General features: G+C 37.1%; 1 protein-coding gene across 8 annotated transcripts in view; it reads right to left on the bottom strand.

The window, feature by feature from the left end:
• The window catches only part of LOC129246429 (kinesin-like protein unc-104), a 166,260-nt gene that overhangs the window by 52,431 nt on the left and 90,526 nt on the right, over positions 1-23,303 (bottom strand). The gene's annotated exons all lie outside the window — the stretch shown is intronic.

Below are 23,303 nucleotides of genomic sequence, written 5' to 3'. Positions count from 1 at the left end.
TAGCCCATAAAATGGTCTTAAGGGGTTACATACGTCCAGAATTTTCAAAAAGTTAATTTTTTCCAATATTTCGAAAGATAATATGCACTTAAGAATATACTGTGAAATTTTCAAGCGGAAATTCTCAATATTATAGCTTCTACAGCTTGTTAACTAGGTAGAGAGCGATCCGCGCGCCCCTGTACCGCAAACTTTAAATTTGTTTTTCTCGAAACTACTTTTTCTGGCACGGGCTGCATGATAACTCATACAGTTTTTGAAAGTGTTTTCTCTATAGATTTGATTGTTGATATTTTTATTAAACATTTTTATAAACATAATTTTTATAATATAAACATTTATGACGTAAAATGCATACTTTTTAAAAATACGGTAAATTGCAAAATTTTTCGGCATTGAAAAATCCCACTTGACGGACTATAACTGCAACTTTATTTTACAAGAATTTTTTTACTTTTTACAGACCCATCAACATTTTAAGGAGAAATGGTGCAGACCGTGGAGCAACCTTTTTTTATTGTACTTTGGGTCACTTGGTTTTTTATATACTATTTTTTGTAAAGAAAAATTATAATATATTTTTTATAAAATTTAAGTACTAAAAAAATGTATAACATTTTTTTATATATAACATTTTTTTATATTTATTTCTATTGTTGCCCCTTCTAAAAACAGTTTTTCCTTTAGCGCATTTTTGGCGCTGCCTTTTATATGTCGGGATTTGGCAACCCTGGTGTTGCAATCTGGCAACTGACAGCTGTATCGCAAAGTTTGACATTTTTTGGCTTTTACGTACTCAGAATGTTTTGAAATACCAGCGCTATTTGTGGTGTTTACAGTAACTTAAAAGATTCATCTCGGCCCAAAAATGGAATTAAATCGTGGACATTTTCGTGCGATTATTTTTTGCAACTTTCGAAGTGGATTAAGGGGGGAAGCTGGTCTAGAGCGCAAAAAATGGGCATATTTTATGAATTTATTTTGACTCAACAAAGGAATCAATCGAAAATCTGTGAAATAGGTTTAATAATATAGCTTTCATGGTACAAATACAAAATTTTTCGTCTGAATTAATTTCAAAATGGCCGCTGTCCAGCAGTTCTCCTAAGGCGCCTTTTTTTCTAGTGGGTCCATTGCCGAAGACGTAAACTCCTTAATTTTTGTCCTGGATCAAAAAATAAAATTTTTTTAGTTTCTATATAACAACAGAAAGAGACGTACGTAGGATTTTTTCGACATTTTGTTTTTTCGCGAAATGGTGCACGTTTGAACAAAAAGTTACAATTTTCACTATAAAGAACGACATAAAATTGTTGATTAAAAAAAACTATGTAATATAAATAAAAAATCCTACGTACGTCTCCGGAGAAAGGTATTTCGAATGTATTGTCAAAATTTCGTAAGAATCGGTAAAGATTTGTTCGAGTTATGTCTTCGGCCAGTTTAAAAAAAGTGATTTCGAGAAAAACGCGTTTAAAGTTGTAAATAGCGTTCGGGGCATACCTGCGAGGCACTGCCGTCGAATAAAAAATTTGGGCATTTAGACATTTTTGCTGGCATCCCTCATTTGGTATATTATTTCTAACACCCTAAAGCACCTTTTAAGACAAAAAAAAATTTTTCGATTTTTTCAAAATTCTAGACCAGCTTCCCCCCTTAACTCAGCAACATTGCATGGATGAACTTAATTCATTTTTTGGCGATAAAGCTCCATCAAAGACCAGTGTTTATCGATGGTATGGTGAATTCCATCGTGGTCGTAGTTCACTCCAAGACGAATTTCGTGAAGGTCGTCCAAAATCAGTTGTTGTTCTGAAAACCATTGATGCTGTGCGCGAACTGATATTGCAAGATCGTCATGTGACCTATCGTGAGATTGAGACAATCTTAGGCATTAGTGGGACCAGCATACATTCAATATTGCATAAACTGACTGTTTGAGTGTCAAAAAAATTTGTTCGCGTTGGATCCCACACAATTTGTCAATCGCTCAAAAAAAGGCTCGTGTCGATTGGTCGAAGGAAATGCTCAAAAAATACGATCGCGGGGCTTCGAAACACGTCTATGACATCATGACAGGTGATGAATCATGGATTTACGCGTATGAGCTCGAAAGTAAACAGCAGTCGACTGTATGGGTGTTTCAAGATGAGCCAAATCCAACAAAAGTTGTTCGCGTACGAAGCACTTCCAAGCAAATGGTGGCCTGTTTTTTCGAAAAAACTGGACATGTCACAACCGTACCACTAGAACAACGCGGAACAGTAAATTGTGAGTGGTACACAACCATTTGTTTGCCAGTTGTCTTCCAAGAAATTAGGAAAACCAATCGCCAAAGACGGATCACTCTTCACCAGGACAATGCGAGCTCTCACACATCGGCTCAAACAACTGCATTTTTGAGCACCCAAAATATCGAATTAATGGGTCATCCGCCGTATAGTCCTGACTTGGCACCGAATGACTTCTTTTTATTCCCGTACGCAAAAAACAAACTGAAAGGTCAACGTTTTTCGACACCTGAAGAAGCGGTTGCGGCATTCAGAATGCATGTTTTGGAGGTACCTCATTCAGAGTGGCAAAAGTGCTTCGACAATTGGTTCAAACGCATGCAAAAGTGTATAGATCTTCATGGAGAATATTTTGAAAAACAATAAAGTGATTTTCGATGATTAAAACTTGTTTTTGTTCTCTAATCCCGACATATAAAAGGAACCTCTCATATGTAACCTCTTAATAATCAAATGGGTATTCTTTTAAAAGTGTGGGAGCTATTGGGATAAACTAGAGGCAGGCGAGAGTGCACGCAAAGCTTATGCGTACGACATCTTGGTCACAGTAGGCGGTAAATACCGCTCAATACTTAGCCCCATAATGAACCAAATGCTAAGAGCCTTTCCTTCTCCAGACAGGCGTTCTCCTATGTTACGCAACGAACTGGATTTGTATCCAACCAAGGATTGTCTCGTCAGCAGAGTTTTCCAAAAAATTGCAACAACAATGGAAACAGCAGACATTTTCCAAAAATGTATTTGGAATTTTTTATACTGCTACAACAACAATAGCATTCATTAGATTTCCCAGAAAATCTACGCATAGCCGCTATTCACTAGAAAATATTCGGTACCAGACAGGAATGAGCCTAAGCTTGGATGGAGCAGCTTAAACAATATCGAAAGATCTTGGGATTTACAATATGTTCAACACTAAAGCTCTAGAAATTCACAATGACAATGATGAGCAGAACAATTAACTCTTGTGAAAGCTCTGTATGGAATATCAAGTCAAGAGCGTATCAGAGGCATTGCATACATGAAAGAATACGCAGGATTTGCATAGCGGCTATATTTTGTGTTCTCGCATGGGACCATTTACGCAATTGCCAAGCCGACGCTCTCACAGCGCTCAACAGCATACTGCACTTACTGCTCGTGAGTATATCCACAAGCCTTGAGAGCCTGGCCTTGCTACATCTCCTGCCAACGCTGCATTTTCTCTACAGCGGCTCAGCGACTGCCTAGTGCTAGATTGATGTGTATGGGCAAATCTTATTTTGATACCTTAAGAAATCTGTGTAGCGTTAGTTTACTGAATTTGCTCAAGTTTCTGAACTGCACGCAGATCCACTTATGGAAATGGTGCATTTTCGGAATGGTAATCACACGTCACATAAACAAATTGATCAACCAGGTTTGCTGACAGAGGAATGTTTTTTGACAGCAGACACTTCCAAACTGGGCCTTGCAAGGCACTAAAAGTCTAAGAAAATCGTACTATTCATGTTTAGCTTTCGGCAGCCTCAGATCAAGGCTACTTAAAGGATCGAAGGACCAAAGAGACTACTCAATTCGCCAAAGAGACTGCCATAATTTTCGACAAAGTCAATGAAATTAGAGTTCAACGGTCGTGAATTAAAAATCACTAGGCACGCAGTAGTTCCCCAACTACCTCCACTTCTTAGCCGCCCACCTCAATCAATAAACCAGCCTTGGTATTTGAAGTAGCTCGGTAATTCCGCGTATAAACGATTTCATGAATTAGTTATTTCTTCATAACGAAAACTTTTTTAATTCCGTAAACTTAAATATTCAGGCAGCAACATTTAGCCCATAAAAATGGCAATTAATTCGGTCAATCGTAAAAACTGCACACAAAACACTTTTAGCAGCTGGAAAGAGGTGAACCCGCTTTGTATTAATAAAAAAGGTTGTTTTACTGACGTTGAGGTGCGCACACGCGCCACTTCTATTAAAATTATTGTTGTAGTTTATGTTGCAATGCGTTTAATAAGCATAAGAAGGAAAAACAAAAAAAACACGGCAACACATAACGACATAGAAAGAACTTCTGATTAGCTGTGTATGCGGAAGAAATTTGTAACAAGTCGCGCCTAATTACCACATTAATTTGTTTATTGCGCTGAGTACCTGCGCAAAGGAACACTACTCCCACACAAGCGCACAAACGGCGTGGCATTTATATGAAAAATAGTTATACATATATGTTAGTGTATGTGTGAGTGTATGCACCATAGGTATAGAAAATAAAAAGTTAGAAAAGTTGTCGCAAAGTAGGGAAAGTTTTACTAATGAAAGCCAACCAACGCAAAGCACAAATAGGTATGCAATTAAGCACGCATATATACACACACAAGCAGCCATGATTACACTAACACATTCATTCCACAGAGATTCGCTCGAAAATTAGTAAAGAAGCTTTTCCGTTATTTTCTTTTTTTTTTGTACACTCAAAAAGTATATGTTTGCTTTACTTCAGCTGAGTGCCCTCGAAGTGGCTCGATGAACTACCGTTGCGTATGAGCAACAATGCATGCGAGTGCGCGTGAATGTGCGGATAGAACCTAGAGCGTGCAATACCGCGATAGAGTGTGCCGATTCTCGGGTCTCGAATGATTATTAAATTATTGAGAAATATGAAGTTCGATTAGATGAAAGTAGTAGAAATAAGGAATATTCTTTGCTAGAAATAAGCGATAATGATGCAGTTGAAATATTCAAAGGCCCAACTACTTTAAGTATAAAAAAAATTTGTAAAATTCATAGAAATTGAACCTTTTCTTTGAAGTGTGATATCTTTATATGCCATAAGTATACTGTATTTTATATGATGCTTATGGCATCGTTTGTTAAGCTTCATCTAGTTTTGTTTGCGATAATTTATTGCCCTAAGGTAATGACTAAAATATCGATAAAATCGCAGAAATAATCGAAGTTAATCGGCGTGTTAGTAGTCGTAGCATCGCCCAGGAGCTAAAGATCAACCATAAAACAGTTTTAAACTATTTTCGCAAAGATTTTACCCACAAATAATGGATCTGTTTTTCCCTGAACTAATATTAAGTTCAATGAGATTCAAATACTACAGACAAGGCTTACTTCTCCAGGATTCCAAAATTATTTAAATGCAGCTGCGCTCTGAAAACAAATTTTTTGAGGTAGCGAGTGATTGAAAAGCAAGTTTTTAAAATGAAATTTCAAAATATATTAGAAAGAATAAAGCGGAGAACTACTCATTTAATCAAAAGCTAAAGTATTGTAAATTATTTCTTAAGAGGTAGATCTTAGTTCTTCCATTTGTTGACATTGACTTTACAACTTTAGATTTATTTTTTCCCCCTCATCATCTTCATCATTAGAGCATTTATAGCTCGCGTTGAGTCAATGCTTCCTTTACTATTGCGCTCTATACTCGGCAACGGCTCATTGCATGGCTGCTTTGCGCGTTCATGCTACCTAGATTATCTTCCATATCACCTACCCACCTTCTGCTGCCCAAAATGCGACTTAAAAGTTTTCTTTCTAATTCTGTTGCCATCCAAGCGAAGTATGGTAGGTGTCCCAGCCCTCAAAGACTTTGCGCCTTCACAAAGCCCACTATGCTTCGTCCATTTATAAGCTCTTCGATCTCATTGTTAAGTTCTATTCTATAAGACCCATCAGGCTCTCGTGCAGGACCAAAAATTCTACTCAAAATTTTACGCTTAAAGCGTAAGTGATAGTTTTTTATATTAGTAGACAGAACTGCTGCTTCAAGTGTCCTATTGACCTGTAGCTTACACATCCATGACAAGAGTTTGCCTTTAAGCAGTTTGAGGTGGGCGTAAGAGCTTCTATTTGCAGCTTGGTGTCTGATGCTTATGCAGATAAGCGGATCTTCTGTAGTACTTAAGATTACTCTTAGGTACTCGAAGCTTTCGACTTTTTCAAATACGTGGGGTCCGACTTTCAGACTACGGTGATCTAACCAAGCCACTCATTAAAATTTAGCTAAATTAAGAAAAAACCAAAAATGTTGCCTACGTCTCTGCTTGCGAAGTGTTTTTTCATATAGCAAATGCTCGACATTTTTTCTTATTGTATGGAAGAACGAAGAAGAATGGCAATGGCAAACCTCCCAGTGTATTCCTGCCATGGAAAAGCTCCTCATAAAAAAATATCTGCCGCTCGGAGTCGGCTTGAAACTGTAGGTCCCTCCATTTGTGGAACACCATTAAGACGCACACCACAAATAAGAGGAGAAGCTCGGCCAAACACCCAAAAGAGGGTGTACGCGCCAATTATACATATATATATATATATGGAAGAACGCACCTAACAAAGTCAGCAAAAAAAAAAAAAAATTGTCGAAAAATTGTCGATTTTCGAGCTACTCGAAGCTTGCAGTTTTTTGTTTATATCAATATTCAATTACCTATAAAACTGCATACATGAAAGTTTTCTAAATATTCTGGATAAAAATTATGAAATTTTGATGGAAATTCTTAGAATTTTTTTTAGTTTGTACAAACTTTGAAACTCGGATTTATGTGATTTTTGTAAAAGAATGAATCATATTTTCATACAAATCAATTGGCTATAAAACTGCATATCTGAAAATTTTCTATAACTCTGGGTTAAAATGTGTGAAATTTTGCCGAAATTTTTAGATTTTTTTTTAGTTAGTAAAAAGTTTAAAATTTGGATTTATGTGATTTTTGTGAAAAAATTAGTTATATTTTCATACAAATCAGTTGGGTATAAAATTGCCTATCCAAAATTTTTCGAAAAATTCTAATTAAAAAATGTGAAGTTTAGTTGAATTTTGTTTTTTAGTTTTTACAAAGTTTGTAACTTGGATTTATGTGATTTTTGTAAAAGAATGAATTATATTTTCATACAAATCAATTGGCTATAAAACTGCATACCCAAAATTTTTCGAAAAATTCTAGTTAAAAAATGTGAAGTTTTAATGAAATTTTGCTGAATTTTTTTTTTAGTTTTTGTAGGATAATGAACTATATTTTCACCCAAAAAGTATTAAAATTAAATAAAAAACAAATAAATTGCAAAAACTCTCCAATAAGTCCAGTGCTGTAGTTAGCAGTCGATATAAAACTTGCGAAACGCTACTTTATTAGGTTGGCTTAAGTTGCCATCATCATAATTTGGCGCTCAGCTTTGTGTGAGCTGTGGGCTGATGCACAAAATGTCTCTATTGGATGCGATTCTTGGGTGATATCTTCCAGTTGTTGACCTTGAGATTTCTCATGTCGTCTTTTAGTTCGTCAATCCACGTTTATCTATGTCTGCCTTTTGCTTTCGTTGCAAACATTTTAGCGTCAATTATTTTTCGTTGAGCTCTCGTGGCGTCCATTCTTATGGTACGGCCTAGCCATCTTAGTCTTTGAGCTTTAATGAACAGTACAACATTTTATCCTCTTATAAGTCGGTCCAGCTCATGGCTCAATCTAATACGCCTTCCATCGCTGTCTTTGACTGCACCGAAGATCTGCCTCAAAATGCTGCAAAGGTTGCCTTAGTGAGCAGTTCTAAACTCTTCTCTTCTCAAATCACACATCGTGTAAAAGTGAGAACGAATTCGGTACAAGGTATTCTAGTTACTTCCAAGGCTTTTAGGAAACATACAGAAACTCTGCGCTTCGATAAATCAAACCATTACTATGATTAACCATTTCTATAAATACCCTGGCCGCTGCGCCAGTTAGCAGCATCATTTTTTACAAACATATTTCTGCTTGCGTAATTTTTTTTATAATCTGAGTTTGAATGAAACCATAAATAAAAGTACAGCTTTTCCGATTTTTGACTATTTCGAACTTTAGCTCCACCAACCGGTTGATTTTGCTCTAGGGAAGTTTTTTCCTTTAGGTTGGAGCTTAAATACCATTTTTTTTTAAATAAGGGTGTTTTTTTTAGAGGTTAGGTTTTCAAGACGAAATAAAACGTATATAATTTAATGTTATGGCCAAGAATTTAGCTTTATTATATTTTAAAAATGATTTCGGGCAAGTGGCCGCCGCGGCTGGCTCGAATAAATTCCAGCCGAGAGGCCCAATTTTCGACCACTTTTTGCAGCAATTGGGGCCGTCTGTCAGCAATAACGCGCCGAATATTCTCTTCCAAGACGTCAATCGTCTCGGGCTTATCTGCGTAGACAAGCGACTTCACATAGCCCCAAAAGAAATAGTCCAGCGGTGTTATATCGCACGATCTTGGAGGCCACGCCACAGGTCCACGGCGCGAGATAATGCGCTCACCAAAAGTTTCCTTCAATAAATCGATTATTGCGTTGGCTGTATGGCATGTAGCGCCGTCTTGTTGGAACCAAAGGTCGTCCACATCAACATCGTCCAATTCAGGCACGAAAAAGTCATTAAGCATGGCTCTATAGCGCTCTCCATTGACTGTAACATTATGGCCGGCTTCATTTTTAAAGAAATATGGACCAATGATTCCCTCTGCCCATAGAGCACACCAAACAGTGACTTTTTGAGGATGTAACGGCGTCTCAGCAATGGCTTGTGGATTATGTTCACTCCAAATCCATACCCATTCAACCAAAAGTGAGCTTCATCGCTGAACAAAATTTTCTTCGATGCGTCGCGCGAACCGAACCATTATTTTCGTAATAAATTTGCACGATTTGCAAACGTCCCCAAGGTCTGGGGATCATCATAAGATGAACATACTAGGAGGAGGCGAACAGACTTAATTAACAGATGAGTATTTTTTGAAATATGCAAAGAGTGGATGGAGACAAATAGGTGAAACTTTTGGCAGGCTGAAAAGGTGGCGGAAAATTAACCATTCAATTTTGTAGTTAAATAATTTTTTAAAGGGAACAATCTAGCAGACGAACGGGCTAAACTTGCTGGGAAAGAACCACTAATGACTTTCGACTATATTTCGAAAAAAGACATATACAAATTTATATATCAGAGGCACTATAAAGCACAAATGGTAAATTGGGGATCCTCTTCCCATCATTATATCGTAAATAATACAAACAGGATAAAACCAAATTACCCATTAAATTGTCGCTGCAACGATATCAAAACATTTGTCCGTCTTCGTCTAGAGCACACAGTCGCTACACATTCATACGTTTTCAATGGTTCCAGTCCTCCATGCTGCCAACACTGTGACTCACCATTTTTAACGGTCTGCCACCTACTCGAAACCAAAGATCTTCTACACTGCTAATAACTACTTCCTCAGCAAATATATCAAAAATGTTAGAATTTGTAGTTAAACCAATATTGAAAAAATTGATTTGATGTTTGCTCCTCTAACATAGTTGCTATATTTTTAACATAGTCTTAATTAATTTAGTTTTCTAGTATCTTTTTACATGTAAGACCTTTAAGCTAACTATCTGTTACTTTTACATCAGCGAGCCGAAGGTCCTGGCAGCCAGTGCACCTTTTTTTACGTATAATAATAATTGTATTATTATTTCACGACTGTAAATAAATAAATAAAAAAAATAAAAATTTTCCTAAAGAAAAAAGTGTGACTTTGAGTCATGAACATCATAATTTTGACCTTTATGCGCCTCATTGCTTGTCTGTTTGTACTTATACAGCAAATGTCTAATTCACAAGTGTCAAATATGATTGGTGAACAATGCCATTAGCAAAGAGTATAAGTTTTCCGATAGAGTGATTAATTGAAAACTAGGGTAAGTAACGGCTGACGAGCGGTACAGCATAGCGAGAAGTGTTTCGATATCTTTCTTTTCGTAGAATCGTAGAAAAACAAGTCATTGACGCAAGAAATTCTATAGAATTCACGACATTCCAAATCAAAATTAGTTGGAAAATCCCGAAACATCGCGACTAAACTTATCGAATCCCGAAATTTCGGGATCTGCCGAAGAGTCCATAATTTCATAATTTATTAAAAACCCACTCACACCACTGAAAACACCCTGCTGCTCACCCACACTGACGGCGTACCTGTACCTGCGCTTTGTCGCAGCCACTCATTATTTACATTTAAATTTCATTATATGTACATATTTTAATTCTCAACAACAAAGTACAACAACATAAAAGTGGCACAAAGCAGCGCAAAAGAACAACAGCTGCGAAGCGTAAAAAATCATAAAAGTTCTTGACTCATTACAGCAAAATATTTTCGTGTGACGTTGAGCAGCCTTTTGAGGGGTTGTTTCTCATTCGTTAGTGTTGTTGGAAGCGAACAAAAACTGTAATTTTGTAATTTACGCAAATATGTTTTAATGTAAGTGGTGGCGTCGCGTGGTGTGGTCGTCGTCATCCCCTGTTGAGATTTACAGGCAGCGCTGCTCGTAATTTGGAAAACTTTGACTGAGGTCATAACTTTAACCTCTTTACGCAGGAAGGGGATGCATGTGGATTTGAATATATATATTATATTTATATATATGTATGTGCGCAAGCTTGAGAACATTTGCACATTTTGAACAAATTTTCAATTAAAATTTATAGTTAAAAGCGCAGGAGGGTCGAAACGTCAGACAAAACCAAACTTTGTATACTTGACGCACGATTGGATTTCAAGTGAACCGAATTTTCTCATTTACTTGAAAGTAGGCGATGTCTCGCGCACTTTCTACGCCTCTAATGATTTCTTTGATATTATTTTTTGAAACAAATTTGAGCACCTCTTTTACGTTAATTACGGAAATTCACATTTTTAGAAACTTTTTGCAAGGTGGCGCAAAATTAATCATCCTATTGGACTTTTGCAAACACTAAAAACATTTTTCTAATAGCGGTCGCCCCTCGGCAGGCAATGGCAAACCTCCGAGTGTATTTCTGCCATGAAAAAGCTCCTCATAAAAAATATCTGCCGTTCGGAGTTGGCTTGAAACTGTAGGTCCCTTCATTTGTGGAACAACATCAAAACGCACACCACAAATAGGAGGAGGAGCTCGGCCAAACACCTAACAGAAGTGTATGCGCCAATTATTTATTTTTTTTTTTTTGTTTTTTTTTTTTTTATTGAACTTTTGCAGTATACAAACAGACAAGCAATGGAGCGCGCAAAAGTCAAAATAAAGATTTCCACCACTGAAAAAAAATTTTTTTGTTACTACAAAAAGTTATTCAAAAACAAAAATGGATGATTGATTTTGTGCCACCTGTTAAATGTCGGAAAGCAGCGTGGAGCAGTCGTCCTCCTCGCCTCCGCAGCTGTTAAGATATTAATTTAATCCAAACGTCTTTCTCTTTCCGTCCATCTGCATTGGGCAGAATCCGGCCATTATTCCAACTACTGATCGATATCGAGGTGAAGTGATTGAGATATGTAAGCGACTCAGACCTATTTTCATAGACCTTTGACCAGGATGGTCTAGTTACCCCCCAAGCGGACTGCATAACTCATCTCTTATTCGTTCTGCCAATAAAAGCAAATCTACGCCGGTACTTGCAAGATGAATGTGGAATGACCGTATTTTGAGCGGAGTTCATTAAGAGTAGTTCGGTCACTGTTTTTGAAATCGCGTACGCGACCCAGTTTCCGGCGATGCCCCTGAGACCAGATTAGAGTCTTCTTACATTCAATTGCTATCTCTAAGGAGGTGCTGTTTGATTGTAGAGACTTAATGGAGGCTTGATTATAAGAGTTCTATAAAAGACCAAAAAAGGAGATGCATCATAAAAGTAGAGCAGTCAAATTTTCTCATATGTAGACGAAGTTTTTAGAATTTAACAGCTTCTGTAATAGAATCTGCGCTAGTTAAGAAGTCTATTCCCTTCTATGCTCGTAATTTCAATAAATGGTAATCTCCCTTGTCTCGTTTCCCGACACTAGGAATAAAAATGGGTGTAACGTCCCGGGCTAATCCAAAGTGAAAAAAGTTCAACTGGATTATCTTGAGAGGGAGGAGATATTCAAACTTTCCGATCTTTAAGATGGTAACATGAATTTGGACTAAAATTATAAATTTTATTGCTATCCAAGGACAAAAACTGAATTGGCCAGAAACAGAAAAGTGTAGAGTTGTAACAAGTATCGCGGGGCTTTGGGTGCTAACGAAGCAAGGTTGGGCTGTGACTTCTGTGCAATAGAATCGGCTGTCGCCTGGACGATAATCAAGACACTACCTAGCGTTTTCTGTGTGAATATCCAGCCATTGCGTCCATGGAACACTGAGAATGTTTACGCGCGGGAAAACCATTTTACTTATTGGTAGACAGCACAACCGAACTAAACACAGGTTGAAAGTCAACAAAGTTTGATTCATTTCTGTCTTACTAAAACTTCTAATCATTAAATTTCTAATCACGGAACAAAAGTGACGTGCGAAGCTCACCTACCAAGGGGCTCGCCAACTCCGGCAGGAAAATAGTGCTCAGAGCGCAAAATCTCTACTCCTTCTCAGTAGACAGAACATTCAGCTAATAGCCGAAGTTTTCATTGGGCATTGCTTGATTGGCTTACACTCCTGATTGCTTTACACGCTGTCTATTATAGCTTTATTTCGGGCGATATTTGCAAAAGCTGCCACAATGTGAGGGAGAAGGCGACTAATACTCGTATACAGCTCGACCTGTGACATTGTGCGCCACTCTCAAAAGGCTCAAACGCTCGGTGCGTACTTCTTTAAAGAACTTGAGGAACGTAGTTTCATGAAATTTGAATAGATTTATTTTGAGATATGAATTGCTTATAGGGAACCCCTACGGCATCGCATGGGTTATGAGCCTCTTAAGGCACGACTGCCCAACCTGACTCAAATTAATCTCTCTACTACTACCAAGTGAATTTATACGTGACCACCATTCGGCTAGTCTTGAATTCAATGCTGATTCACGAGAACTGCAATAAAATGGCGCTTCCCCAGAAGCCACATCGGAAGCACTGCAGTAAATCAACAAACAGAATGAAAGTTATGCTTATTTTTGCCACGGTTCGTATTTGTTTCCCACTGCACTCTAGACTCCATAGCTGCATGAACTGCATTCGCACAGCTGGCTTCCTCTTCATAGGAACTAACATACATAAACTTGAATATATTTTGACATGTAATATTTCCATAGTACTTAAGTGGAAATATACATTTCATAGCCCGCATATTGAGAATGACTCACGGCGCGGCATTTTAAAAATTACAACACTACCCCGACTACTTTGGCATAGCCGTAAAAGCTTGGCCTAGGAGACTCAACTTTTTTACTACTCCCGGCATTGATTAGCTCATTCCGTTGAATTTTGCTCTGAGTTGACTTGGTAGCCAAGTATTTAGTTGTTTTCATCCGTTTTATGATCGCATGAGGCGGGACACTATTTTATGGCCAAGAGACTCGACAGCGCCACATGCGCTTGCCGCCAATTGAAAATACGCATACATGCACAAGTGCATAAGAGACTTAATACGAAAACTAAATATGCCGCTCTTGCTCCTGCCATCAGCCGCTAAGACCACACACATACATACATACAAATGTACGCATATTAAACTTCCTCATTTGCCGCCATACAACAGCGACCACAGCGACTGCCATAAATTTAAAAAAACAAAAAAAAACAACAACAAATAGTAAATATTGGTGTTAGTTGTTGTTGAATGCCGTCGTCATATGGCGACCGCCATCGTAAGCAATTTTGTTGGGCCCCACTAGTCGCCTGGTTGCCCAGTTGCACGGCTGCTCTTGGCTTCTGCCTTTGCTGACTCGTGACTCATAGAAATTGGCAGGTTTTGCGACGTTTCTCTCACAACTTCTTCTCTCCTTCATGAATGCCTTATTCGTAATTTAATTTCCGTTTTATATTTTGTAGTAAAAATAGTTAAACAAATATGCGAGTGTCGGTGTGTGTGTGTGTGTGAGAAAAAGTATTTCTTAGTGAATGAGGAAGTTGAGAAGTAAACTGAATTTGGAGTAAGTGGATTACAACGTCACGCAAGGTAAGTGGGCTTTCAGTTCACAAAATAAGGTGACGCTACTGGAGAAATGGCTTTGAAAAGAGATATTTTAGTTTCATAGTGGCGGATCAATGGCCGTGAATACGCAAATTTTACGAGCTGCTTAAGCAGTACAGTTTCGTATTGACGGAAACTGAAGGAACAGAGTAAGTATAATATGAAAAAGTTCTCTGCTAGGGCAGGCACCTCGAAAAAGTATTCGGATGTGAAAGGCATTTCTGGATTATGAGAGAAAAATAAATATGGGAAATTTGATGAAGAAACCTGCACCAAATATTTTGTGTTTCAAAGCTACTTAGAGCTTTTCTGAGGAATCTATGAGCAAAGTGTAACTACCTAATAACAGCACTGAATATGTAAAACATTGCAAGTCGATATACATATATTATACAAGCTTTTAATGTGCGCCTATAAATATGCAAGACCCGTCCCCATATATTCATTCTCATTCATTCTCAACAAATGGAAATTAAAAACACAGTTATCGCATAAAAGGAAAAAGTGCGCCTTTAAATATGCAACATTTTCAGAACAATTTCGACAATTTCCGCGGCATTTATTCTCAACAAATGGGAATTAAATATTAAGTTTTTCGAAAATTGCATCGTTAAAATAAAAGGTAAGATGCGCCTATAATGCAATATTTTCTGAAATATTAAGGCACGTCCTCATATATTCATTCCCATTCATTTTCAACAAATGGGAATTAAAAACTCAGTTATCGCAAAAGTTTCATCTTTAAATTCAAAGGAAAGGTACGCCTATAAATATGCAATACCTGAGAAAGAGCAGACAGTTTTCCAGCTTTTTTTTAAAAGTGGATTCTTAAAATTGACTTTGCAAATATCTTAGCATTAAAGCATGCAGAAGAAGAGAGCGCCTTTGAATATGCAACTTCTAAAGCGAGAAAAATTGGTTCTCTAAAAACTTGGGCATAGTTTCCTCCTATCTTTATGGACTTCGGAAATGGGACCGTACAATTACACTGTGGTACAAAAAAAAAAGTTGCAAAAAAACTTTGGATCGGACATGGTGAGGGTTGTAGCTTATGAAAAACTGAAAAGAATGGTATAGGAGAAATTTCCAATACACCCCCAAAATCTCATTTTATGGCCATAAAACCGTTTTTCAGTAGGTTGATATGAACAATCCCTCCTAACTTCGCCAATTTCCATCCGATTTCGAATTTGCTTTTTTAGTTCGAAAGAACAAAAACAAGCCTTTTTGACAGTGTGTTAACATTTTTTCTGAAATGACAACTGACGAGACTGTAGGCGGAAGTATTTGGATTTTTTTTATTTTTTCTCTATTTTTTCGACTTTGACATAATTTTTACGATATTATCCGATATTGAGGATTTTTTTTAGTACCCTACTGTGTTAGTAAATTTAATTTTGCGTCGAATGAGCTATATTTGACTGTAATTGAATTAAAATTAATAGAGTTGTGTGGGTTTTAAGATTTTTTCTTTTTTTTTACTACGAGATTTGGTATGCGTTTCGAAGCATGAAAATAATAACAAGTGTCATTATAAACGCATAATATTTATTGGAGTATTGTGCAGTGCAGCACTGTACGGTATGGTGCGGTGCAGTACACAACGGCACTGGTTCCAAACTTAAAAATGCATTGGAAACGGCCCTTTGGAGTTTAGTATGGTACGGTACATTTGTCATTTCTTCATCAGTTTTGAATACTTCTCTGTAAGAAATTCGATCATCATCATTCATCTGAAGTCGTCATCAACTAAATTCCATTGCTTAAATCGAGAAGCGAGCGTTTCAGATTGTCTTCCCGATAGAAGTATGTAAATCACGAGAAAGATCCTGAAAATCTGAATTTGATACAATGTCTCGTTCTGAAAACTTAGAACCAGACGGAAAGTACTCTTCATCATCAGGTTTATTGTTATCAGTTTGATCATCATCAGCAATGAGTTGAACTTCCTTCAGTTCATGACCTGCAGTTGAGTCAATCATATCGTCCAAGACTACGGGGTTCTTAAGAGTTGCAACATCAGCATATTTTATGTGACCGTTTACGTCCGTTTTACAAAAATAACAATCATCTGGTTTATGATAAGGCTGATGATGCCATATCATCGGAGAATATTGAGAAATTTGACTTTTCTGGCAACGTTTTGATTTATATCTTATGAATTTCAATGAAACAAACAATAAAACTTTGACGTTTTAATAAGGTTAACTTATAATAACAAACTTCTTTTGTTAATCAATGTACAGTGTGAACTTTGGTACACTTGGGAGCTTTTTCATATTTCTATTGAAAAAAAAAGTGCTATAATATGTCAGATATTTTCGTAAGTTCTAACCAGTTCTGTTGTATGCAGTACAGTGTACTCTTATGTATACATATACACTCCAATAAATATTACGTATCTATAATAACGCATCAAAACACGTCATTATTCCCATTTAGCGTAAGCTATACCAACATTCCAAATTAGTAAAAAAAAAACAAAAAATCTTAAAACTCGCACAACTCTACTAATTTAATTTCAATTACAGTCAAATATAGCTCATTCGACGCAAAATTAAATTTACTAACACAGTAGGGTACTAAAAAAAATCCTCAATATCGGATAATATCGTAAAAATTATGTCAAAGTCGAAAAAATAGAGAAAAAATAAAAAAATTCCAAATACTTCCGCCTACAGTCTCGTCAGTTGTCATTTCAGAAAAAATGTTAACACACTGTCAAAAAGGCTTGTTTTTGTTCTTTCGAACTAAAAAAGCAAATTCGAAATCGGATGGAAATTGGCGAAGTTAGGAGGGATTGTTCATATCAACCTACTGAAAAACGGTTTTATGGCCATAAAATGAGATTTTGGGGGTGTATTGGAAATTTCTCCTATACCATTCTTTTCAGTTTTTCATAAGCTACAACCCTCACCATGTCCGATCCAAAGTTTTTTCGCAACTTTTTTTTTTGTACCACAGTGTTATTTTTGTTGACAGATATAGCTTCATTTCTTAAATAAATAAGTAATAATATTTTTCTGCTAAAACATGCAGAAGTGCACCCGTAAGTATGCAGCATTTGGTGATAAAAAATGAAAAATTCATTCAAGCACATCTTTTTGCTTTTCTTCAAAAGACAAAGTTTAAAAATTGTTCTGCTAAAACTTCAACGCTAAGAGATATAAGAAAGTTCGCCTAAAATTATGCAATATCTGAGCTAAAGGGGAGGGATTTGTAAAACAATCTCGCAGGGTTTCTTCCTTTTCTGCAAAAAGGTGGCGTGTGAAATCAACTTTGCAAATATGTGATCTCTTAAAGATTCAGAAAAGAATGCGCCTGTAAATATACAACATCTAAAAAAGCAAACGGCTTCGTTTCTTAGTCTCTCATAGTTTCTCGATTTCTTGAAGCGTAATTAAAGTGGCAGTGGCTGACGAGGTCTAGTTTCGTTATATATCCACAAACTTCCAGCCGGCATTCTGTCCTTAGCGGGTAGTAACTCTAAAGTGTTTGCATGCCGACGCGGGAAGAGTCGCCCTTAAGTTTTATGTTGCTTCCGAAGGACAGCAGATGATTGTTTCAGATTATTTAGAACTAATTCTATATTCAAGAGAGAATGTTTTATAACAAGAAATTAATTCCTTGTACTAAAACAATATTTTGAGAATATTTTACTAAAACTTGACCTAATTAAGCAACAAATAGATCGGGATTATCCACGCCTTCCACACAGGAAAATCAACTTACGTACAACTTGAAGTTCGAAACTAAATTTCTCATTACGCTAAGGTAGTGCGCGCTTGAAGCCTAATAAGCTCACCGCTAAACTCTACTAGGGATAAATTGTGAGAGCCGTTTGAATAGTCTATGCACAGACAAAGAGATTGCACTTCAGGCACATATTGAGGCTATATTTAGTTGGTAGCATCTCTTGGAAGAACACACACCAAGTTTCAGCCAAATCGGTCTATTTCTTTGCGTTTGCCATTCGGCTGAATTGAGGAAGTCGAGTGATTGATTTTTCATTTCCCTCACAACAACGCACCAGCTCACGCCACCGCAGTTGTGGTCGGGAAATTATTGGAAATGGGGTTCCAACTCGTTTAGTATCCTCCCTATTCTCCCGACTTGATACCCTTCGGATCCCTAGGACTACTATTCCTCAATCTACCGCCAATTTGATGAAATAGCTGGCGGGAAAAAATTCTATACAAACGAGGGGTGCAGAAACGAATGACTATTTTTCAGACTTGGACAAATCCTATTATTCGGAAGAGATCAACAGAGTTGGAGGACGTGTATAAGCCCAAAGGGATACTATGTCGAAAAAACGAGTGCGAGAAAAAAAGACCCGAGGGAGAATGAGAGGGAGAAAGAATATGTATCTTAATAAATTCACAACATTTCCAGAGAATACAAATATACAAAATTTACAAAAAACGGAGAAGGGTCTCACTAGAAATTAGCAACCACAAGGTAAAACTCAGGAAAAATAACCTAAAAATATATCTAGGATATATATAAGGCATGGCTCTCTCTCCCCTTTTCTTCTACGTTATATCTTTTTTCTCTCTCCCGCGGAACGAAAACGCCCAAAACGTTGCACGGCCTTGAAATTTTACTTTCCATTCTCGCTCGTCCATCGACGCCTAAGAAGTTTCACTTCAAAAAGGTTTAGCCCAAATAAGTAAATAGTTTTTATTTAGTTTTAGGGCTTTTCAAACGACCCTCGTGCAACCTTGCCCATCCGGTGACGGCCTACCCACCAGCAAGTTTTAAAACGTCAGAAATTAATATTACACTGTGTCTGCCGATAGCCGCTAGTGCCTTTATTGTTGCAATCTAATTATTTGTAAATATATTTGATTGGTAAAGAAAGAAATAAATAAATTCTCGCAAAGAGGTATTAGCTAATTTCAATGCTCTTACAGTTGGTAAGGTAAGGTATACCCTCTTCGTTTTTGCCCTCGACAACTGGCTCACTCATAGCCAAATAAAAAGATATACCATTTCTTTCAATATATTTCTAGAAGCTTTTCGTTTTCTTTGTCAAAATGACGTAATGTAATTTATTTTTCAAATATTTCCGCTATACACAAATTTTCCCTCTTAAATTTAATTCGCAGTAAAATTTCTCTCACATAAAAATTTCGAATTCTACTCTACTATTCTTTGACATTTTCATTGTATTCATTTTCCCCCCGATAGTTGAGTAGACAACTTCAGCGCAATTCAACGTAAAACAATAACATTTCAATCACTGATTAGAATAAGTTTTGAGAACAAAAGTTATGGAACACAAGCGCGAGCATACGCAACAAATATTGTTTAGAAGAGTAGAAGTCTGAGTGTACGAGTATTTTGACACACATAAGAATAGTAGCGCTCTTTTGTTGTTTGCTTATAACAGTGAAGAAACAAACAAACGAAACGAAACGAGCTACTCATGCCAACAACGCAACAACAAAAGAAACACAGAGCAAAGTAGGAGGAAGGCAAGTGGGTAGCTGAAATTGTATGACACTCTTATATGATTGTAGTAAAACACAACAGCGCATTGTCATAACATTGCAGTGGCACACAATCTCTACAGACATTCGCACAATACCAGTGAGAAAAGAACAAAAACAATTGTCGATGAAGAGCGATAAAACTACTGCCAAACAACCAATACGGAAACCGAACGACATAAACTTTAGAGGCATTTGCCAACAACTGCCGCTGCAAGCAATACAAGCACATTTCAGGCATGTATTTGTGCCTTCGGATTTCGCATGACTCATAGCAGTGTAGCAGCGAAAAAGGGAATCCCTTCAAGGTGCACTCCCTCAGCCATGAATTTATAGCTATGGGTGTAAAAAGCTTGCTGACGACTAGTATTTGAAACAAGTAATAATAAATTTGATGATATAGTAAAGTAAAATATTTTTCACGGTCGTGATTTAGAGTTTGAGTAATGCCTTTAAAATTAAAATTACACACTACAGAGTTTAATTTATTTTTTTATTTATTTAGTGATTAAGTCCCAACACAGCAAGGATATATTACTGTTATTATTAATGCAGTCACAGTCGGTTACAATTTTCGGGGTATGCGGTGGGCAGCATTTGTGTTTGTCCAGTGAACTATGCTATTTAACATTTTTACAAAAAATCTTCCGAAACTTCTACTAAACCTTTGGTTTTTTACACATATGTGAAATTCCCTGCAGGTTTATGAAATATTACAAAATAATTAATATTCAAATTATAAGCACATGCACATGGAGGTGAAAATTGAGAAATCTGTGCGTCTCCCTAGTACTAGCAGTGTCTTCCAGGCGGAAGTACTGGCAATTGGGGAAACTTGTAGGCTACTAATCGCAGATTTCTCTTTAGGGCAGTATCGCTATTTTTTCGGATAGCTAAGCTGCACTCCAGGCACTGGGTTCAGCTACAACAACCTCTAAAGTGGTGGAACAAAGCAGGAATAGCTTTACCATCTTGAGTGAAAGCCATGAAGTTACCTTAATCTGGGTCCCGGGGCATCGGAACATTGAAGGTAACGAAAAAGCAGATGAACTGGCAAGAGGGGGATCTACCATGAATAGCGTTTTTGCAGTACCGGTATTCACACCATTAGGTGCGGTCAAGAATGCAATTTCCCTTAAATACCTTCGAATCGCAGATTGTAGATGAAGAGATCAGACGACGTGCAAAATCAGCAGGACGTTATGGCCCACCTACAACCTCAAGCAAGCGTGGACTTTAATAAGCACGAAGCGACGGGGCGCCTGGAGACTAACGACAGTCATAACTGGCTTTTGGTCTATCGGAGAGCAAGTAGTCAAAATGGGTATCCCTCACAACACACACTGTCACAGTTGTAAACAACGGGAGAAAAAGGAAAAATCATCCATTTCCTCTGTGAATGCCCTGCCCTATGGAAGGACAGAATATTAACCCCTGGCAAACCGCTGTTCGAGAGTCTCGAGCAACTGTCTGGCTTAGATGTCAACAACCTAATAAGGTTCCTAAACCGCACAGACTGGATATAGTTATGCTGTAAATAACTGTTAAACAAGTTGGTAACGAGAATGTGGCTACAAAATGGTACGGAAGCGCTAGTTGGATTCTGGAAGAATCAGTACTTTAACCAACCAACCAACCAACATGGAGGTGTAGAATTCTTCTGGGTAAATAAATGACACATCGCCACAAAATCAGCTTCAACTTCATTCACCTGCTCTACTGTATACAATTCTCAACAAAATTATGAAATAAATTGCTGACTCGGCAGGAGGGGGATGTTTGCAAGTCACATATGCGCATCTCTGAATTTGGTGTCATAGTGCCCAACACTTACAAATATGTCAAGATAGTTACCACCAGCTGCGGTAGGCTTACAAGTAGCAAATTAGTTATTTTCTGCTGGCAAGAGCAGCTACCGACCATCCAATCTCTTCTGAGATAGCTCAAATAAAGGGCCGTTTAAATGTCGGTACTGAATAATTCATAAACGGTACCTGTTTTTCTCTATTCATCTTTGACATTTGTCAAGTAGACACATCGAGGCGAATCTATTAAAGATGGTATCGATAAATCAGCTGATTGCCTTTTTTTCTTTCGTCGTGGCCATGTAGCCCATGTAGCCCATGTCAGCCCAGAATGAAACAAGGCGAATTCATTCTTTCTTCTCTACTTTGCTAATACTTTGCTTTGACAATCAAGCGTACAAAACATTGTTGCTATTCTAGTGCCAGCACCTTTAATGAATGCGCCTTGAAACTTATTACGGTCGATTTTTAAGAACAAAAAAATCGCAAAGTTCGCTAATTTTTTTATGGAAATAATCATCCGAATGAGTCGATTGTTCAAAGGTAGGTAAAAAAACTCTTAAGAAAATGTTCTATCGAGGATAAAAAAAGGACCGGCAGACAAAAAGCTGAACGTTCTGTTGGGAATATTGCTGCTGTAGCGCAAAGTGTTGAAGAATGATTTTTAACTTTCATCGATATCTCGCCATTTTGAAAAATTAGGTATTCATGAATCGACGTGCTCATGGTGGACTTTTAAATGATTTAATTTTTCCCATATAATTGTTAAGGGGGGAAGCTGGTCTAGAGCGCAAAAAATGGGCATATTTTATGAATTTATTTTGACTCAACAAAGGAATCAATCGAAAATCTGTGAAATAGGTTTAATAATATAGCTTTCATGGTACAAATACAAAATTTTTCGTCTGAATTAATTTCAAAATGGCCGCTGTCCAGCAGTTCTCCTAAGGCGCCTTTTTTTCTAGTGGGTCCATTGCCGAAGACGTAAACTCCTTAATTTTTGTCCTGGATCAAAAAATAAAATTTTTTTAGTTTCTATATAACAACAGAAAGAGACGTACGTAGGATTTTTTCGATATTTTGTTTTTTCGCGAAATGGTACAAATACAAAATAGCTTTCATGGTACAAATACAAAATTTTTCGTCTGAATTAATTTCAAAATGGCCGCTGTCCAGCAGTTCTCCTAAGGCGCCTTTTTTTCTAGTGGGTCCATTGCCGAAGACGTAAACTCCTTAATTTTTGTCCTGGATCAAAAAATAAAATTTTTTTAGTTTCTATATAACAACAGAAAGAGACGTACGTAGGATTTTTTCGATATTTTGTTTTTTCGCGAAATGGTGCACGTTTGAACAAAAAGTTACAATTTTCACTATAAAGAACGACATAAAATTGTTGATTAAAAAAAAAACTATGTAATATAAATAAAAAATCCTACGTACGTCTCCGGAGAAAGGTATTTCGAATGTATTGTCAAAATTTCGTAAGAATCGGTAAAGATTTGTTCGAGTTATGTCTTCGGCCAGTTTAAAAAAAGTGATTTCGAGAAAAACGCGTTTAAAGTTGTAAATAGCGTTCGGGGCATACCTGCGAGGCACTGCCGTCGAATGAAAAATTTGGGCATTTAGACATTTTTGCTGGCATCCCTCATTTGGTATATTATTTCTAAGACCCTAAAGCACCTTTTAAGACAAAAAAAAATTTTTCGATTTTTTTCAATATTCTAGACCAGCTTCCCCCCTTAAGAGACATATTTTGAAAATCTGAATTTTTAGCTGTTATTTTAAAAAGTTC

Source organism: Anastrepha obliqua, chromosome 4 (genome assembly GCF_027943255.1).
Source record: "Anastrepha obliqua isolate idAnaObli1 chromosome 4, idAnaObli1_1.0, whole genome shotgun sequence".
In the NCBI taxonomy this organism is placed as follows: domain Eukaryota; kingdom Metazoa; phylum Arthropoda; class Insecta; order Diptera; family Tephritidae; genus Anastrepha; species Anastrepha obliqua.
This window is presented reverse-complemented; position numbering and strand designations above follow the sequence as displayed.